Source organism: Oryx dammah, unplaced genomic scaffold, assembly GCF_014754425.2.
Source record: "Oryx dammah isolate SB20612 unplaced genomic scaffold, SCBI_Odam_1.1 HiC_scaffold_15, whole genome shotgun sequence".
Lineage (NCBI taxonomy): Eukaryota > Metazoa > Chordata > Mammalia > Artiodactyla > Bovidae > Oryx > Oryx dammah.
Genome location: NW_024070199.1, coordinates 12,588,002 through 12,607,933, shown reverse-complemented (window position 1 = coordinate 12,607,933; position 19,932 = coordinate 12,588,002).

Here is a 19,932-nt window from a genome sequence, read left to right as displayed (position 1 = left end):
TAGAGTTTGCCAGAGGATAAGCAGAATGGGGAAAAACAGAATTTCAACCAAACTTTATAACCAAAGCTCTCATTTCTTCTTAGAAGCAGTAAAATTGACTACGTGCTCTGGGCCCAATCATGGCTACTAAGAAGACAATAAACTTTTCTTTTGAACTTGAAAGGTAATCATCAATTGTGTGAATATTTCAGAGCCATGCCATTAACATTGGCTAGGAAGTGGTAGATTTATATAAGTAATTGAAACAGTGATTATTGACATCAATTTATATGAGGCATTTTATTATTGCCATTAATAAAGCACAATAATAATTATGAAATATGATTAATATGAATAAAACTATTATTGAATTAATACCAATGGTCTAATTAGAAAAGCAAGTCTGAAGTTATACATTTGCTATGAGAAGGGAAAGAAAGGAAAACAACAGTTAGTTAGCTCACAGTTGCGTTGTTTAGTCTCTAAGTCATGTACAGACTCTTTGTGACCCTATGGACTGTAGCCCACCAGGTTCTTCTGTCCATGGGATTTCCCAGGTAAGAATGCTGAAATGGGTTGCCATTTCCTTCTCCAGGGGATCTTCCTGATGCGGGATTGAACCCATGTCTCCTGCACTAGCAGACAGATTCTTTACCACTGCTCCACTTGGGAAGTCCCTTAACTCATAATGTGTATCCCCAGTCCTGTTAGATACTTTGTATACATTACTTTATCTCACAAAAGCCCTAAAATGAGTATTATTGTCAGAGATGAGTAAAAGCTAAATAATTTACCCAAGGTCAATCTGCTAGTAGATTCAAAGCTTGGATTTGAATTCAAGTATCTCAGAATTCAGTTATGTGTCTCTCATTTCACTGAAATTGGGAGAACATGAAAAACAACTGAGGAAAGAATTATAAAGTGAAAGGTGAACATCTCACATCTCATGCAATAGTAAGTTCCAGGAGATAAGTATTTTATAGAGTAAGCTTCATGTGGATTGTGTATCCACTGACACCATCACTAAAGTTTCCACCTGTTCCACAGACAACACCAAGCCACTCTAAAAGAATGGTGGTAAAGAAGAACTATAAAGTATAAAGGGCAATTGTGTGATTAGATGTGGACATGAGTGTGAATGCACCTGTGGATGTATGTGTGTGTGTGTGTGTGTGTGCACGTGCTCATCGCGTCCAGCTATTTTGTAACCCTATGGACTGTAACCTGCCAGGCTCCTCTGTCCATGGGATTTCCCGAGCAAGCACACTGGAGTGGGTTGCCATTTCCTCCTCCAGGGGATCTTCCCCACCCAGGGATCAAACCCACGTCTCCTGCATCTCTGCTTTGGCAGGCAGATTCTTTACAACTGAGCTACCTGGGAAGCCCACCACCTGTGGATAAAAGCAAATTAAAAACAAACAACAAAACAGATAAAAGAAAAACCCCAACTGTCTAAAATTAGAATTCTAAATACTAGGCCCTCTTCTTCAAAGTTTTGAATTCCTGAGGGGCGGTCCTAAGATGGCAGAGGAATAGGATGGGGAGACCACTTTCTCCCCCAACAAATTCATAGAAAGAACATTGAACGTTGAGCAAATTCCACAAAACAACTTCTGAATGCTGGCAGAGGATATCAGGCACCCAGAAATGCAGCCAATTGTCTTCAAAAGGAGGTAGGACAAAATATAAAAGATAAAAACAGAGATAAAACAAGTAGGGATAGAGATCCATCCCCAGAAGACAGTCTTAAAAAAGAGAGGTTTCCAAACACCAGGAAACACTCTCACCAGCAGGTCGGTGGCAAGCCTTGGAATCTCAGAGGGCAACATAACCAGGAGGAAAAATAAATAAATAATTAATTAATGAAAACCCACAGATTACATGCCTAACGGCAACTCCCAGCGGAGAAGCAGCGCAGACTCTTGCATCCGCCACTAGCGAGTGGGGGCTGGGCAGGGAGGTGCTGGCTGCATTGCTTAGAGTAAGGACCAGGCCTGAATGCCCCGAGGGGAATCTGAGGGAACTAAATAGAGATAGCAGCCCAGACTGTGGGATCGCTATCCCGGGAAAAGCCCTAACCTAAGACACTGCCAGGCCTGCTCACAGAACAAAGGACTGAGCAGAGCTAGCTGGCTGCGGACCAGCCCATCCCCCACCAGAGACAGGCAGCTGAGGGCAGCTAGAGCCGGAAGGGGACAATCATGGCCCCAGAGAGGCATCCTCTACCAAACTGCAAGCAGGCTTCTGCCGGGAGCCAGCGTAAGGAATCCTGCCCATGGCAAAGGTCATAAAGAAGGAAGCCAGACACACGCAAAGGCGTGATCTGGCTTCAGGGGTTCCCCCTGGGTTTTCCTGAACATCTACCCAAAAAAACCAGAGTCTGCCTGCCTTATTGTACTGTGCTTTCCATTCTTCTGACATAACAGGGGGATATCCCGGACCACCTTTCTCTGGAAAAAGTTAACTCAGAGATCCAGTTAACAGTCTCCTGCATATAAAAAGAATGTCTCAGTTTAAACCCCTTTGAAGGCTTTCTAACTTGCCTGACAGGTTCCCCTGGACTTTTACAACTTGTGATTGTTTACAGCTCCCCAACCACAAGAGGCACGAAGCTTAAAGCATCTTAAAGATACAGAGCCTTTTTTAAAGAGCTAAGAATTATATTGGTAGAGGGTTTTCACTGTTGAGTCAATGACTGCTGCCAGGCCTCCATATTCTTTATCTTTTAGACACGTGAAGGATATTAATCAATGTAATTGGGATATAGAAAAAGGAATATAGTAGTTTTGATGTTAGCAACACTAGACTTTTAAGTTAATTACTTTTCTCTTTGTTATAAATCACTGTACTTCTTTCATTGTTATAAATTGTTGTGTCCTTGCTATGTAAAAGTGTAACTTTATTTAGTGCTTTCTGAGAGTGGCACCAGACTTTGGGAAGAAAAACACTATTAAGCCAAATAAGTTCTCTGGTTGACAGACCCTTATCAGAAAAGGGCCATAAAATGTTAATTAGCCTTCTGGCCAGAAGATGATGTGAATCACCTAAGACTTGTGTATACAACTAGGTATGCAGAGAGAAAGCCTGGTCTCGATAAGAGTCAAGGCTGCTGACACTGCATAATTTTGTATTATCCATTGATCTCTATGTACAATCAAAAGTATAAAAGGCTTTTCCGGACAATAAAGGATGGACCAGTTTCTCAGACCAGCTTCTCGAACTGGTTTCTTGGAAATCTGGCTCCCCTCGTGTCAAATCTCTCTCTCTCTCTTTCTCCCTCTCCCTCCCTCTCCTTTTCAGGCTGAATTCCCATCTGGAGTGTGGAGGCTCGCCAAGTCTACTTACTTGCCCTGGCTTCTAAGACCCACGAGAGAGGGAGCCCAAGGCGAGACACCCTCTGTTATTCAAACAGGCGCCAGTGGCCTAACATAGATGGTGCAAACCTCTTGTCCTGAGGTTTTATTAGTTTCTGTGTAAACCAAGTTATTCAGCCTCTTTTCTCCAGTAATTTTCTTACTACACTATTCTTTCCTAATCTCTCTTTATATTTCTAAATAAGTAAGTTTTTCCTTGCCTACTCTGTCCACCCTTCGAATTACCCTTGATCCACCGGGGCTGGACCCCAGCAGGCTTCATTGCTAACCAAGACTTCTTCGGATTCTGAATGGTCGACATCCACCAGGAGGGTCGCAGCCAGAGATCAGCTCCCCAGGAGAGACACACAGCACACCTGAGAAGACACGCCCATTGTACACCCAGAAATCCAAGCGGCTGGGACAGGAGAGGTGAGAAGACACAGCCTCCACGTGGAGGTGACTGTACTCCCCAAACACCTGGTCACCTGAGCTGCTCAGGCCTGGGACAGGCACAAAATGCAGGCCCAACGAAGTCTGCGCCTTTGTGGACTACCTGAGAATCTGAACCTGAGCAGCTTAGACCTGGGAAGTGCATGCAACCCAGGGCCTGCCTCAGACAGTTCCCAGCAGAGCAACCTAGAGCCTGGGCAGTGTAGAGAGGGAAAGCACACACGCTTTGAGCGGGGGCAAATCCAGTGTGGCCAGACACTGGGAGCACTCCCCATACACACCAGTGATATTTGTTTGCAGTGTTCCTCCCTCCCCAGAGCACGACTGAACAACTGAGCCTAAAAAATGTGATCACCACCGCCCCCTTGTGTCAAGGTGGAAATTAGACATTGAAGAGACAGCAAACAGAAGAAGCTAAAATAAACAGAGGGAACCACTTTGAAAGTTACAGGTGCAATAGATAAAACCCTGTAGTTAGCACTGACTATATAGGAAGGGGCCTATTGATCTCGAGAAGTATAAGTCAGATCAAGGAACTATCTGAAAATGAACTGACCCCACACTGTCTGCAAGAGCTCCAGAGAAAGTCCTAGACATATTTTTACTATGATCATTTTTTAAACTTTTTAATTTTTGTTATTTTTAAGTTCTCTATTACTCCTTTAATTTTCATTTTTATAACCTACCATTACCTTGCAAAAAAAGACCCTATTTTTAAAGTAAACTTCATATATATATATTTTATAATTTTTGTGACTTTGTCTTGTTAACATTATATTTTTGAGAATCCAACCTCTACTCTAGATTTTTGATCTTTATTTTTTGGCATTTGTTATCAATTTTGTACCGTTAAGAACCCAATCTTCAGTACTCATTTAAACTTGAGAGTGAGATTACTGGCTTGATTGCTCTCTCCTCCTTTTGACTCTCCTTTTTCTCCACCAGGTTGCCTCTATCTCCTCCCTCCCCCTTCTCTTCTCTACCCAACTCTGTGAATCTCTTTGTGTGTTCTGGGCTGTGAAGAACACTTAAGGAACTGATTACTGGCTACATCTGCCTCTCTCCTTTTGATCCCCCTTTTATCCTCCTGGCCACCTCTGCCTCCTTCCTCCTTCTCTTCTCTGTGTAACTCTGTGAACATCTCTGAGGGATCCAGACTGTGGAGAGCACATAGGGAAGTGATTACTGGCTAGCTTGCTCTCTGCCCTTTTGATTCTCCCTCTTCTCCTCCAGGTCACCTCTATCTCCCTCCTCCCTCTTCTCTTCTCCATGTAACTCTGTGTACCTCTCCAGATCTCCCTCACTTTGGAGAAACTTTTCATCATTAACCTATTTGTTTTATCAATGGTGCTGTAAAGATGGAGAAGTCTTGAAGCTACTGTAAGAATAAGACTGAAAACCAGAGGCAGGAGGCCTAAGTCCAAATCCTGAGAACACCGGAGAACTCCTGACTCCAGGGAACATTAATTGATAGGAGCTCATCAAAAGCCTCCATACCTACACTGAAACCAAGTACTACCCAAGGGCCAACAAGTTCCAGAGCAAGACATACCACGTGAATTTTCCAGCAACACAGGAACATAGCCCTGAGCTTCAATACAGATGCTGCCCCAAGTCACACCAAACCCACTGACATCTCAAAACTCACTACTGGACACTTCACTGCACTCCAGAGAGAAGAAATTCAGCTCCACCCACCAGAACACAGACACAAGCTTCCCTAACCAGGAAACCTTGACAAGCCACCCATTCAAACCCACCCACAATGAGGAACCTCCACAATAAAGAGGAACCACAAACTTCCAGAATACAGAAAGGCTACCCCAAACACAGCAACATAAACAAGATGAAAAGGCAGAGAAATACTCAGCAGGTAAAGGAACAGGATAAATGCCCACTAAACCAAACAAAAGAGGAAGAGATAGGGAATCTACCTGATAAAGAATTCTGAATAATGATAGTGAAAGTGATCCAAAATCTTGAAATCAAAATGGAATCACAGATAAATAGCCTGGAGACGAGAAGACGCAAGAAAGGTTTAACAAGGACCTAGAAGAGACAAAGAAGGACACTACATAATGATCAAAGGATCAATCCAAGAAGAAGATATAACAATTATAAATATGTATGCACCCAACATAGGAGCAATGCAATATGTTAACAAGCAAATGTTAACAAGTATGAAAGGGGAAATTAACAGTAACACAATAATAGTGGGAGACTTTAATATCCCACTCACACCTATGGATAGATTAACTAAACAGAAAATTAACAAGGAAACACAAACTTTAAATGATACAATAGACCAGTTAGACCTAAGTGATATCTATAGGACATTTCACCCCAAAACAATTAATTTCACCTTTTTCTCAAGTGCACATGGAACCCTCTCAGGATAGATCACATCCTGGACCATAAATCTAGCCTTGGTAAATTCAACAAATTGAAATCATTCCAAGCATCTTTTCTGATCACAATGCAGTAAGATTAGATGTCAATTACAGGAGAAAAACTATTAAAAATTCCAACATATGGAGGCTGAACAACACGCTGCTGAATAACCAACAAATCACAGAAGAAATCAAAATATGCATGGAAACGAATGAAAATGAAAACACAATAACCCAAAACCTATGGGACACTGTAAAAACAGTGCTAAGGGGAAGGTTCATAGCAATACAGGATTACCAAAAGAAACAAGAAAACAGTCAAATAAAGAATCAAATTCTACACCTAAAGCAAATAGAAAAGGAAGAAATGAAGAACCCCAGGCTTAGTAGTAGGAAAGAAATCTTAAAAATTAGGGCAGAAATAAATGCAAAAGAAACAAAAGACACCATAGCAAAAATCAACAAAGCCAAAATCTGGTTCTTTGAGAAGATAGATAAAATTGACAAACCATTATCCAGAGTCATCAAGAAACAAAGGGAGAAAAATCAAATCAATAAAATTAGAAATGAAAATGGAGAGATCACAACAGACAACACAGAAATACAAAGGATCATGAGAGACTACTATCAGCAACTATATGCCAATAAAATGGGCAACGTGGAAGAAATGGACAAATTCTTAGAAAAGTACAACTTTCCAAAACTGAACCAAGAAGAAATAGAAAATCTTAACAGACCCATCACAAGCACAGAAATTGAAACTGTAATCAGAAATCTTCCAGCAACAAAAGCCCAGGATCAGATGGCTTCACAGCTGAATTCTAACAAAAACTTAGAGAAAAGCCAACACCTATCCTACCCAAACTCTTCCAGAAAATTGCAGAGGGAAGTAAACTTCCAAATTCATTCTATGAGGCCATCATCACCCTAATACCAAAACCAGACAATGATGCCACAAAGAAAGAATACTACAGGCCAATATCACTGATGAACATAGATGCAAAAATCCTTAACAAAATTCTAGCAAACAGAATCCAAAAACATATTTAAAAGATCATATATCATGACCAACTGGGCTTTATTCCAGGGATGCAAGGATTGTTCAATATCTGCAAATCAATCAATGTAATACACCACATTAACAAATTGAAAGATAAAAACCATATGATTCTCAATCTGCAGAGAAATTCTTTGACAAAATTCAACATCCATTTATGATTTAAAAAAAAACCCTCCAGAAAGCAGGAATAGAAGGAACATACCTCAACATAATAAAAGCTATATATGACAAACCCACAGCAAACATTATTCTCAATGGTGAAAAATTGAAAGCATTTCCCCTAAAATCAGGAACAAGACAAGGGTGCCCACTCTCACCACTACTATTCAACATAGTTTTGGAAGTTTTGGCCACAGCAATCAGAGCAGAAAAAGAAATGAAAGGAATCCAAATTGGAAAAGAAGAAGCAAAACTCTCACTGTTTGCAGATGACATGATCCTCTACATAGGAAACCCTAAAGACCACCAGAAAATTACTAGAGCTAATCAATGAATATAGTAAAGTTGCAGGATATAAAATCAACACACAGAAATCCCTGGCATTCCTATACACTAACAATGAGAAAACAGAAACTAAGGAAACAATTAATTCACCATTTCAATGAAAAGAATAAAATACTTAGGAATATATCTACCTAAAGAAACAAAATGCCTATATATATAGAAAACTATAAAACACTGGTGAAAGAAATCAAAGATGACACAAATAGATGGAGAAATATACCATGTTCATGGATCAGAAGAATCAATATAGTAAAAATGAGTATAGTACTACCCAAAGCAATCTATAGATTCAATGCAATCCCTATCAAGCTAACAATGGTATTTTTCAGAGAACTGGAAAAAATAATTTCACAGTTTGTACAGAAATACAAAAAACCTCGAATAGCCAAAGCAATCTTGAGAAAGAAGAATGGAACTGGAAGAATCAACCTGCCTGACTTCAGGCTCTACTACAAAGCCACAGTCATCAAGACAGTATGGTACTGGCACAAAGACAGAAATATAGATCAATGGAACAAAATAGAAAGCCCAGAGATAAATCCATGCACTTATGGATACCTTATCTTCGACAAAGGAGGCAAGGATATACAATGGAGTAAAGACAATCTCTTTAACAAGTGGTGCTGGGAAAACTGGTGAATCACTTGTAAAAGAATGAAACTAGAACACTTTCTAACACCATACACAAAAATAAACTCAAAATGGATTAAAGATCTAAACATAAGACCAGAAACTATAAAACTCTAGAGGAGAACATAGGCAAAACACTCTCCAACATAAAACACTCTCCGACAGCAGGATCCTCTGTGACCCACCTCCCAGAATAGTGGAAATAAAAGCAAAAATAAACAAATGGGACCTAATTAAACTTAAAAGCTTTTGCACAACAAGGGAAACGATAAGCAAGGTGAAAAGACAGCCTTCAGAATGGGAGAAGATAATAGCAAATGAAGCAACGGACAAACAATTAATCTCAAAAATATGCAAGCAACTGAAAAATAAATGATCCAATCAAAAAGTGGGCCAAAGAACTCAACAGACATTTTTCCAAAGAAGACATAGATGGCTAGCAAACACATGAAAAGATGCTCAACATCACTCATTATCAGAGAAATGCAAATCAAAACCACAATGAGGTACCATTTCAGGACAGTCAGAATGGTTGCTATCCAAAGTCTACAAGCTGGATAGGGTGTGGAGAAAAGGGAACCCTCCTACACTGCTGATGGGAATGCAAACTATTACAGCCGCTCTGGAGAACAGTGTGGAGATTCCTTAAAAAACTGGAAATAGAACCGCCTTATGACTCAGCAATCCCACTGCTGGGAATACACACCGAGGAAACCAGAATTGAAAGAGACACGTGTACCCCAATGTTCATCGCAGCACTGTTTATAATAGCCAAGTCATGTAAGCAACCTAGATGTCCATCAGCAGATGAATGGAGAAGAAAGCTGTGGTACATATACACGATGGAATATTACTCAGTCATTAAAAAGAATACATTTGAATCCGTTCTAATGAGGTGGATGAAACTGGAGCCGATTATACAAAGTGAAGTAAGCCAGAAAGAAAAACACCAATACAGTATACTAATGCATATATATGGAATTTAGAAAGATGGTAATGATAACCCTATATGTGAGATAGCAAAAGAGACACAGATGTATAGAATAGTCTTTTGGATTCTGTGGGAGAGGGAGAGGGTGGGATGATTTGGGAGAATGGCACTGAAACATGTATAATATCATATGTGAAATGAATTGCCAATCCAGATCCAATGCATGAGACAGGGTGCTCAGGGCTGGTGCACTGGGATGACACAGAGGGATGGGATGGGGAGGGAGGTGGGTGGGGGTTCAGGATGGGGAACACATGTATACCCGTGGTGGATTCATGTCAATGTATGCCAAAACCACTTAAATATTGTAAAGTAATTAGCCTCCAATTAAAATAAATAAATTTATATTAATAAAAAATAAAGTTTTGAATTCCTTAAAAAATATAGATCTTTACATTTTTACTTGACATGCACACATTATTCTAAATTTCTAAACACAGACAAATAGAGCACAGAGTGTCTTTGACACAGACTGTGAAAAAAAGAGCAATTAATAATCACTTGTATTTTGAAAAACTATGTAAACATGGTTGTTCTTGTGTTCACTAGGAAAAAATTTTAGTTGAAATGACCCTTATTTTGAAAGTGCCATAAACTCAGAGTAGGGGATACCTTTAGCTGATACCTACCAAGATGTTATTAAGATTCCCATGCCATATTATTAATATAGTAATATCAGCGAATGAATAAAGAAAGAACTCATTTAGAGTGCTAATTAACATATTTATACTTAAGAGGACTACAAATATGTCTGGTTCTTTGCTGGTCATTTTTTAAAAATCCATCACTGGCAGAAAACTCCTGAAGACAAGATTATCAAATCAAATTTAAAGAAGGTGACTGGGGACAATAGAATTAAACATCTCAGCAGCCATGTAAAATGGGCCAAATTACTATGATGGAATTTAATGAAGATAAATATAAACAATCCACTGAGACTCTGAAAATCAAATACACAAGTTCATAATGATTAAGATATTAAGTAATTGCCATTTATGTAAAAAAAAGGCCTAGACAGAAGTTCAATATGAGTCAATATTGTGACATCAAAATACCTACTTTAGTCTCAGACTTTAGTACTGGAAGTGTAATAACCAAACAAGAGATGAAAACCCCCCTATGCTTTGGGCTGATCACATATTAAGTACTGCTTACACTTACAGACAGAACACTGAGGCACACTGAAAAACAACACCTAGAAACAAGGACAAAGGACAAATAATTGAAAATGTCCAAGAAAAATACTAAAGCTGTTCTCACATATTTGAAATACTGTAACATAGATGCTATGTTACCCAATACCAGAAAGCAGCGAGCACGCGTGCTTGGTCATTCAGTTATGTTCGACTCTTTGTGACCCCATGGACTGTAGCCCACCAGGCTCCTCTGTCCATGGGATTCTCTAGACAAGAATACCGGAGTAAGAATACCGAAGTGGGTATTTCCTTCTCCAGGGGAGCTCCTGACTCAGGGATTGAACCCAGGTCTCTTGCATTGCAGGCAGATTCTTTACTTTTTTTCACCATTATGGAAGCCCCAATAGAAAGCAGACCTAAGACTAAAAAAGATATAAGACTAAAGTGAAATTTGGACATCTCACCTTCTCATGTAATAGTAAATTTGAGTAGCAAAGTATTTTATAGATAGGAGCCTTGAAAGGAACAATTCCATGTGGACCTGGCATCAGCTGACACCAGCAAGACAAGGGAACCAACTTTCACCAGACTCTACACAAAAAAGTGAATTCCCAGAAATTAGCACAACAGGATAACCCTTGGTTTCCTTCACATGGTCAGTCAGCTGACCTCCTCATGGAAACAGTCCTGAGTAAACCATTTCTGCAGGCAGGCCTGTGCATTCTACAGCTTCCTTACCCCATTTCTCAGCCCTGTTCTAACCTTCTAGTACTACTTTCAGTTCAGTCGCTTGGTCGTCTCTGATTCGGCGACCCCATGAACCGCAGCACACCAGGCCTCACTGTCCATCACCAACTGCCGGAGTCTACCCAAACCGATGTCCGTTGAGTCAGTGATACCATCCAACCATCTCATCCTCTGCCATCCCCTTCTCCTCCTGCCCTCAATCTTTCCCAGTATCAAGGTCTTTTCAAATGAGTCAGCTCTTCCATCAGGTGGCCAAAGTATTGGAGTTTCAGCTTCAACATCAGTCCTTCCAATGAATATTCAGGACTGATCTCCTTTAGGATGGACTGGTTGGATCTCCTTGCAGTCCAAGAGACTCTCAAGAGTCTTCTTCAACACCACAGTTCAAAAGCATCAATTCTTCGACACTCAGCTTTCTTTATAGTCCAAATCTCCCATCCATACATGACTACTGGAAAAACCATAGCCTTGACTAGATGGACCTTTGTAGACAATGTAATGTCTCTGCTTTTTAACATGTTTTCTAGGGTGGTCATAATTTTCCTTCCAAGGAGTAAGCGTCTTTTAATTTCATGGCTACAATCACCATTTGCAGTGATTTTGGAGGCCAGAGAAATAAATCAGCCACTGCTTCCACTGTTTCCCCATCTATTTGCCATGAAGTGATGGGACCAGATGCCATGATCTTAGTTTACCAGGCCTTAAACTACTGGAGGTTTATCAAAGCCTAACTGACAGGAGGAAAGAGAAATACCCAACTCCAGCCAACTCTGGCCATTCTGACCCAACTAAGTGGGGGGAGGAAACAAGTTTACACATCAAGAGCACAGGCTCATTAAAGGACTGAGACTTATTCACAGGACTACAGATTGCTTCTCCTTCCCCCGTACCTAACCACAATATGACTAAAGGTCAATATTCTACAAGTCCTTTCACCCCATACCTTAGGCTTGGCTGGTAACAAAAACTTACAAAGTATACTAAAAGGCAAAAAGGCACAGTTTGAAGACAAGGCGCAAACATCAGAATGACAAACAGATATGGCAGGGATGCTGGAATTATTAGACCAGGATTTTAAAACTGTAATTTAAATAATAATGGCTTTAATGAATAAAGCTGACAAAGTGCAATGATAGAATGACAGTTTAAGCAGACAAATGAAATTTTTATGATGAAAAAAATTCTGGAGATCAAAATCTACACTGTAACAGAAATAAAGAATAACTTTGATGGGCTTATTAATAGACTGGGCATAGCAGAGAAAAGATTCTCTTCCTTGAGAATGTCAATAGAAACTTCCAAGACAGAAAAGCAAAAAAAAAAAAAAAAGGACAGAATATTCTAAAACTATGGGACAAACATAAAAGGTATAACATATAAATAATGAAAAAGAGACATAAAATAAATATTGAAGTAATAATGAATGAAAATCCCCCCGAAATCAATGTCAGACACCAAACTAAAGATGAAGAAGATTAGAGAACACCAAGTAGGGTAAATGCAAAACAAACAAACAAACTGCTGCTGCTGCTAAGTCGCTTCAGTCATGTCTGACTCTGTGAGACCCCATAGAAGGCAGCCCACCAGGCTCCGCCTTCCCTGGGATTCGCCAGGCAAGAACACTGGAGTGGGTTGCCATTTCCTTCTCCAATGCATGAAAGTGAAAAGAGAAAGGGAAGTCGCTCAGTCTTGTCTGACTCTAAGCGACCCCATGGACTGCAGCCCACCAGGCTCTTCCATCCATGGGATTCTCCAGGCAAGAGTACTGGAGTAGGGTGCCACTGCCTTCTCCTAACAAACACTGCAATTGCAGTCAAACTGCAAAAAATCTCAGATAAAGAAAAAATCTTTGGAGAAACCAAAGAGAAAAAACATCTCATCTGTAGAGAAGTAAAGATAATAATTATATCCATTTTTACCTCGGAAACTATGCAAACAAGAAAAGCAAAATGAAACATTCAAAATTTTTAGAGAAAAAACAACCTAGAATTATGTATCCTATGATATCATCCTTCAAAAGTAAAAAAATAAAATAAAATTTTTCTCAGAAAAACAAAATTTGAAGGAATCTGTTGCCAGTGGACCTTCCTTACAGAAAATGTTAAAAGAAGTTCTTTAGAGAGGAGAAAAATATAGTTCAGAAATTTGGATGTATATAAAGGAAGAGCACTGAAGAAGGGGTAACTGAAGATAAAATAATAGCTTTTCTTCTTTATTCTTATTTGATGTAAACAGATAACAATTTGTTCAAAATAATAACAGCAACAATATATTAGAAAAAATATATATACACATAGATTTGCTTATGTATAAGTAAAATAAATCACAGCAATGACATGGGCATAGGATGGAAGAATTAGAAATATTTTGTTATTATAATGCACTACTTGCAAAGCAGTAGAGTGTTATTTATTAAAAGGGAACTTGGATTATTTGTAGATGTATTTTGGAAAATCCAGAGCCACCATTTAAAAAGCATAATTGATATGAAAAGACAAGAGAGAAAGTTAAAGTATATTAAACCTCTATTAAAACCACAAAAGAGTAGAAAACAAAATAGGAACAAAGAACAAGAGCAATGAATACAGTAGTAAATATGGTTGCTATTGATTCAAGTATATCAGTAATTACTTTAAATGATCCTAATACACCAATGAAAAAACAAAGATTGTCAGAGTGGATCAAACAACAAGACCCAAATATAAGTGGTCTGCAGGAAATCCTCTTTAAACAAAAAGAAGCAGGTCAAAAGTAAAGAGAAAGAGAAAGATATACTATGTGAACACTAATCAAAAGAAAGCTAGAATAACTAATTTCAGACAACACATACTTTAGAGTAAAGAAAGCTATCAGGGACTGATATATATATATATCAGTTCAGTCCAGTTCAGTTCAGTTGCTCAGTCATGTTCAACTCTTTGCAAACCCATGAATTGCAGCATGCCAGGCCTCCCTGTCCATCACCAACTCCCGGAGTTCACTCAGACTCACGTCCATCGAATTCGTGATGCCATCCAGCCATCTCATCCTCTGTCTTCCCCTTTTCCTCCTGCCCCCAATCCCTCCCAGCATCAGAGTCTTTTCCAATGAGTCAACTCTTCCCATGAGGTGGCCAAAGTACTGGAGTTTCAGCTTTAGCATCATTTCTTCCAGAGAACACCCAGGACTGATCTCCTTTAGAATGGACTGGTTGGATCTCTTTGCAGTCCAAGGGACTCTCAAGAGTCTTCTCCACATCACAGTTCAAAAGCATCAATTCTTCAGTGCTCAGCTTTCTTCACAGTCCAACTCTCACATCCATACATGACCACAGGAAAAACCATAGCCTTGACTAGATAGACCTTTGTTGGCAAAGTAATGTCTCTGCTTTTGACTGTGCTATCTAGGTTGGTCATAAGTTTCCTTCCAAAGAGTAAGTGTCTTTTAGTTTCATGGCTGCAATTACCATCTGCAGTGATTTTGGAGCCCCCCCCAAAAAAGTCTGACACTGTTTCCTCTGTTTCCCCATCTATTTGCCATGAAGTGATGGGACCAGATGTCATGATCTTCGTTTTCTGAATGTTGAGCTTTAAGCCAACGTTTTCCCTCTCTTCTTTCACTTTCACCAAGAGGCTTTTTAGTTCCTTTTCACTTTCTGCCATAAGGATGGTGTCATCTGCATATCTGAGATTATTGATATTTCTCCTGGCAATCTTGATTCCAGCTGGTGCTTCTTCCAGCCCAGCATTTCTCACGATGTATTGTGCATATAAGTTAAATAAGCAGGGGGGGCAATATATAGCCTTGACGTATTCCTTTTCCTATTTGGAACCAGCCTGTTGTTCCATATCCAGTTATATAAAGATGATGTATATGTGTGTATACATATATATACACACACACCCAACAACAAAGCATCAAAACACAAGAGGCAAAATCTAATAGAACTGCAAAGAGAAATAGATGAATCCATGACTATAGTTGGAAATGTCACCCTGCATTAGAAATGTGCAGATTCATTAGAAAATCAGTAAAATAACAGCATCCTCAGTCAACTAAATATCATTGACATCTACAGACTATTTCATTCAGCAATAGCAAAATAAACATTCTTCTCATTCTCCAGCTTACAAGGAACATCACCAAGACAGACCATGTTCTGAGTTATAAAATGCACCTTAACAAGATTAAAAGAATAGAAATCAGACAATATATGCTCTCAGACCATAGTAGAATTAAACTAGAAATAAATAACAAATATATAAATACAGATATAAAAATAAATAGCAGAAAGATAACTGAAAAGTTCCAAAAATACTTGGAGATTAAACAACACACTTCTAAACAATGATTCAAGAAGAATTAAGAAATATTTGAACTAAATGAAAGTGAGAATACAATATATCAAAATTAATGAGATGCAGTGTAAGCAGGGCTTAGACGGTAACTTAAAGTATTGAAAGTCTATATTAGAAAAGAAGAAAGATCTAAAATTAACCACCTAAGCTTCTAACTTAGGAAACTAGAAAAGAAGAGCAAATTAAACCCAAATAATGAAAGAAAGAAAGAAATATGTAAGTTATATTTAAAAATCAATGAATTTGAACACAGGAAATAAAGAGGAAAAAAACCCACAATGAATCCAAAAGCTTGGTCTTTGAAATATCCATAAAATTGACATTTCTAGCCAGGGTAACTTTTTTAAATAAAGGAGAAAAGAATACATATTACAATTATCAGAAGTGAAAGCTGTAACATCATGACAGATCTATGGACATTAAAAGGATAAACAATAAGCATTATGAGTAACTCTTGGCCCTCAAACTTGATAACATAGATAAAATAGACCAATCTCTGAAAAGAAACAATCTGTCAAACTCACACAAAAAGAAACAGACGATCTGAATAGGTGTTTACTCATTAAAGAATCTGTACTGATCATTAACAATCTTCCAAAACAGAAAGCACCATATGAATTTGCTGGTGAATTCTACCAAACATTTAAGGAAAAAAAATATCAGTTTTTCTACAATCTCTCTCAGAAGATAGGAGAGGAAATATTTCCTAACTTGATTTATGAAGCCAGTATTAGCCTACATCAAACGCAAAGATATTACAAAAAAACTTATAGATCAGTATTTCTCATACATATAGATGCAAAAATCCTCAAGCAAAATATTATCAAATAAAATCCAAAAATGTATAATAAGAAGTATACAATACAACCAAGTAGGATATATCCCAGTTATGCTAGGCTGGTTCAACACTTGAAAACTGGTATAATCCATCACATCAAAAGACTAAAGAAGAAAAATCACATGATTATATCAACAGATACAGAAAAGCAAAGCATTTGACAGAATCCAGAATGGCAACCCACTCCAGTATTCTTGCCTGGAGAATCCCATGGACAGAGGAGCCTGGCGGGCTACAGTCTATAGCATTGCAAAGAGTCGGACACGACTGAAGCTTCTGAACATGGCAGAGCAGCACCCATCCACGATAAAGACTGTAAACATCTTCCTCAACTTGGGACAAGGGATATCAGCAAAAATCTTACACCTAACACCATACTTAATGTGAGAAATTTGATGATCGGGAACAAGGAAAAATATTCCCTTGCCAGTATGATACTACCAGTATGATTTTCAATACCATACTGGTAGGTCTAGATAATTATGCATTATGCAGTCATGGAAGGGAAACAAAAGATGTACATATTTGGCAAGATGAATAAAACTAATCTTTGTTCACAGATGATGTAATTGTACATTCAGAAAACTCGAAATATTCAACATAAACATTCCTAGAATCAATATACAAATATTGCAAGATTGAAGAATTCAACTTTTTTAATACACAAAAATCAACAACTTCCCAATTAACTATCAATGAACAAGTGGAATTTGAAACTTAAAATATACTATTATATCAGCATCCAAAAATGAAATACTTGGATATAAATTCAACCTAAATGCAGATGATCTGCATGAAAAAAACTAAAAAGCTCTATTTTTAAAAAGCCCCCAAATTAAATATGTTCAGCCTTAATATCTACATGTTCCATATTCACAGATTCAACCACCTATGGATCAAAAATATTTATTAAAAAATTCTAGAAATTTTCTAAAAGTAAAACTTGAATTTGCTGCACACTGGCACTATTTACATATCATCTACATTGTATTTACCGATAGTCACATAGCATTTATATTATATTTGGCATAAGCAATCTAGAAATGAATTAAACAGGAGGGTGTACATAGGTTATATACAAACACTAGGCAATTTTAAGATACTTGAGTAACTGTGGCTTTTGGTAGCCTGAAACCAATCCCCAGCAGATACCATGGTACAACAGTATATGAAAAGATATTCCATGTTAATGTAAAGGATTTAATACTGTAAAGATGTCAGTTCTTCCCAGCTTAATCTATAGATTCATTGTAATCCAAATCAAATCTCAGTAAGTTATTCTGTTGATATCAACAAGCTGTTTCTAAAGTTTATATAGAAAGGGAAATGATCCAGAAGAGTCAACACAACATCAAAGGAGAAGAAAGTTGGAGAACTGGCACTACCCAACTTCAATACTTACTATCAAGCTACAGTAATCAAGATAGCATGGTAGTGACAAAAGGACAGACAAATAGATCAGAAGAAAGACCCCCAGAAATAGACCCACATAAATATGGGTAGCCTCATATTTGACATATCAGTAAACTCAATAAAATAGAATAAAGACAGAGTTTTCAACAGCTGGTATTGGACCTGGAAATTCTCATGGAAAAAAAAAAAAGAAAAGAAACTAAATGGCTTAATCCCTTTGCTGTTCACCTGAAACTCATAACATTGTTAATCAACTATATCCCAATACAAAATAAATAGTTTAAAATAAAAAAGAAGCTAAACTAAAAAGGAATCCAGACAGACCTTACACCTTTCACGAAAATTAATTCAAAATGGATCATAGACTTAAATATAAAAGGCAAAATTTTAAAACTCCTAAGGGATAGCATAAGAGAAAATCTAGATGACCTTGGACAAGGCAATGACTTTGTAGATAGCAAAGGCATTATCCATAATAGAAATAACTGATAAACTGAGCTTCATTAAAATTAAAAACATCTGCCCTGTGAAAGACAATGTCAAAGGAATGAGAAGATACACCAGAGACTGGGAAAAAAAAAAAAAACATTTGCACAAGACATCCAATAAAGGACTATTATCCAAAATATATATTTTTAAAAAAAAAACTTAAAAATCAATAATTAGAAAATGAACAACCCACCTAGAAATGGGCTAAAGACCTGGCACCTCACAAAGATATACAGATGTCAAGTTTTTATATGAAAAGATGTTCAACAGCATACATCATTTGGAAGTTACAAATTAAAAGTGAGACACCATCACAGAAGATTGAGTGTGTGCTCAGTTGTGTCTTTGTGAGCCCATAGACTGTAGCTCACCAGGCTCCTCTATCCATGGAATTTTTCAGGCAAAAATACTGGAGTGGATTGCCTTTTCCTACTCCAGGGGTTCTTCCCAATCCAAGGATCAAATCCATGTCTCTTGTGTAGCCTACATGGACAGGTGGATTCTTCACCACTGTGCCATGTGAGAAGTCCATCCTATAAGATTAGAATGGCTAAAATCTAAAACACTGACAATACCAACTGCTGACGAGTGTGTGGAGCAGGAGGGACTTTCACTGATCGCTCGTGGGAATGTAAAATGGTATAATTACTCTGGAAGACAGTCTGGCAATTTCCTACAAAAGTAAGCACACTTTTACCATACGATACAGCAATTGTGCTTCTTGGTATTTACCCAAATGAGCTGAAAATTAATGTCAACACAAAAACCTGCCCAGAAAATATTTACATCAATTTCCTTCATAACTGCCAAAACTAAGAAGCAATCAAGAATATCCTTCAGTAGGTTAATGGATAAAAAACTGTGGTACCTCCAGACAGTGAAACATTATTCATCACTAAAATGAAATGAGCTATCAAGCCATGAAAAGATTCAACGCATATTTCTAAGTGAAAGAACCCAATCTGAAAAGGTTACAAACTATATGATTCCAAAGAGGTGAAATTCTAGAAAAGACTGTCAGGGTCTATGGAAGAAGGATGGATGTGAATAGGCAGAGCAAAGAGGATCTGCGGGGCAATTAAACAAATTTGTATGATATTATAATGGTGGATATATGTCATTCATTTGTCAAAGCCCATAGAATGAACAACACCAAGGATGAACTCTGGTGTAGCCTATGGACTTTCTGTGATAATCATATATCCATGTAGGTTCATGGATTGTTAACAAATGTACCTTCGTAGCGCAAGACCTTGACACTACAGGAGGCTGTGCACATGAAGGGTCAAAACTCTGGACTTGCTGCTCAGTTTTGCTAAAAACCTAAAACTACTCTAAAAAATAAAGTTTATTTTTAAAAACTAAGCTAAGAGTACTTTTTTCTTTAGGTTGCTGTGAGAATTAGACCTACTATACATCAAGTATCAAGAGCAGGATCTTGCTAGCACATCATAGTTGAAAGGTATGATTATCAAATCAATCTTCAAACACCTTCTTTTGCCTCTTAATTCATATTTTATAGATAAAAGTCAAATTCCCTTAAGAAAGTTTTCTCTGGACTCTGAGTTTCCCCCTAGCTAATGAGTATCCAATTGAAATTACCTCAAGACAT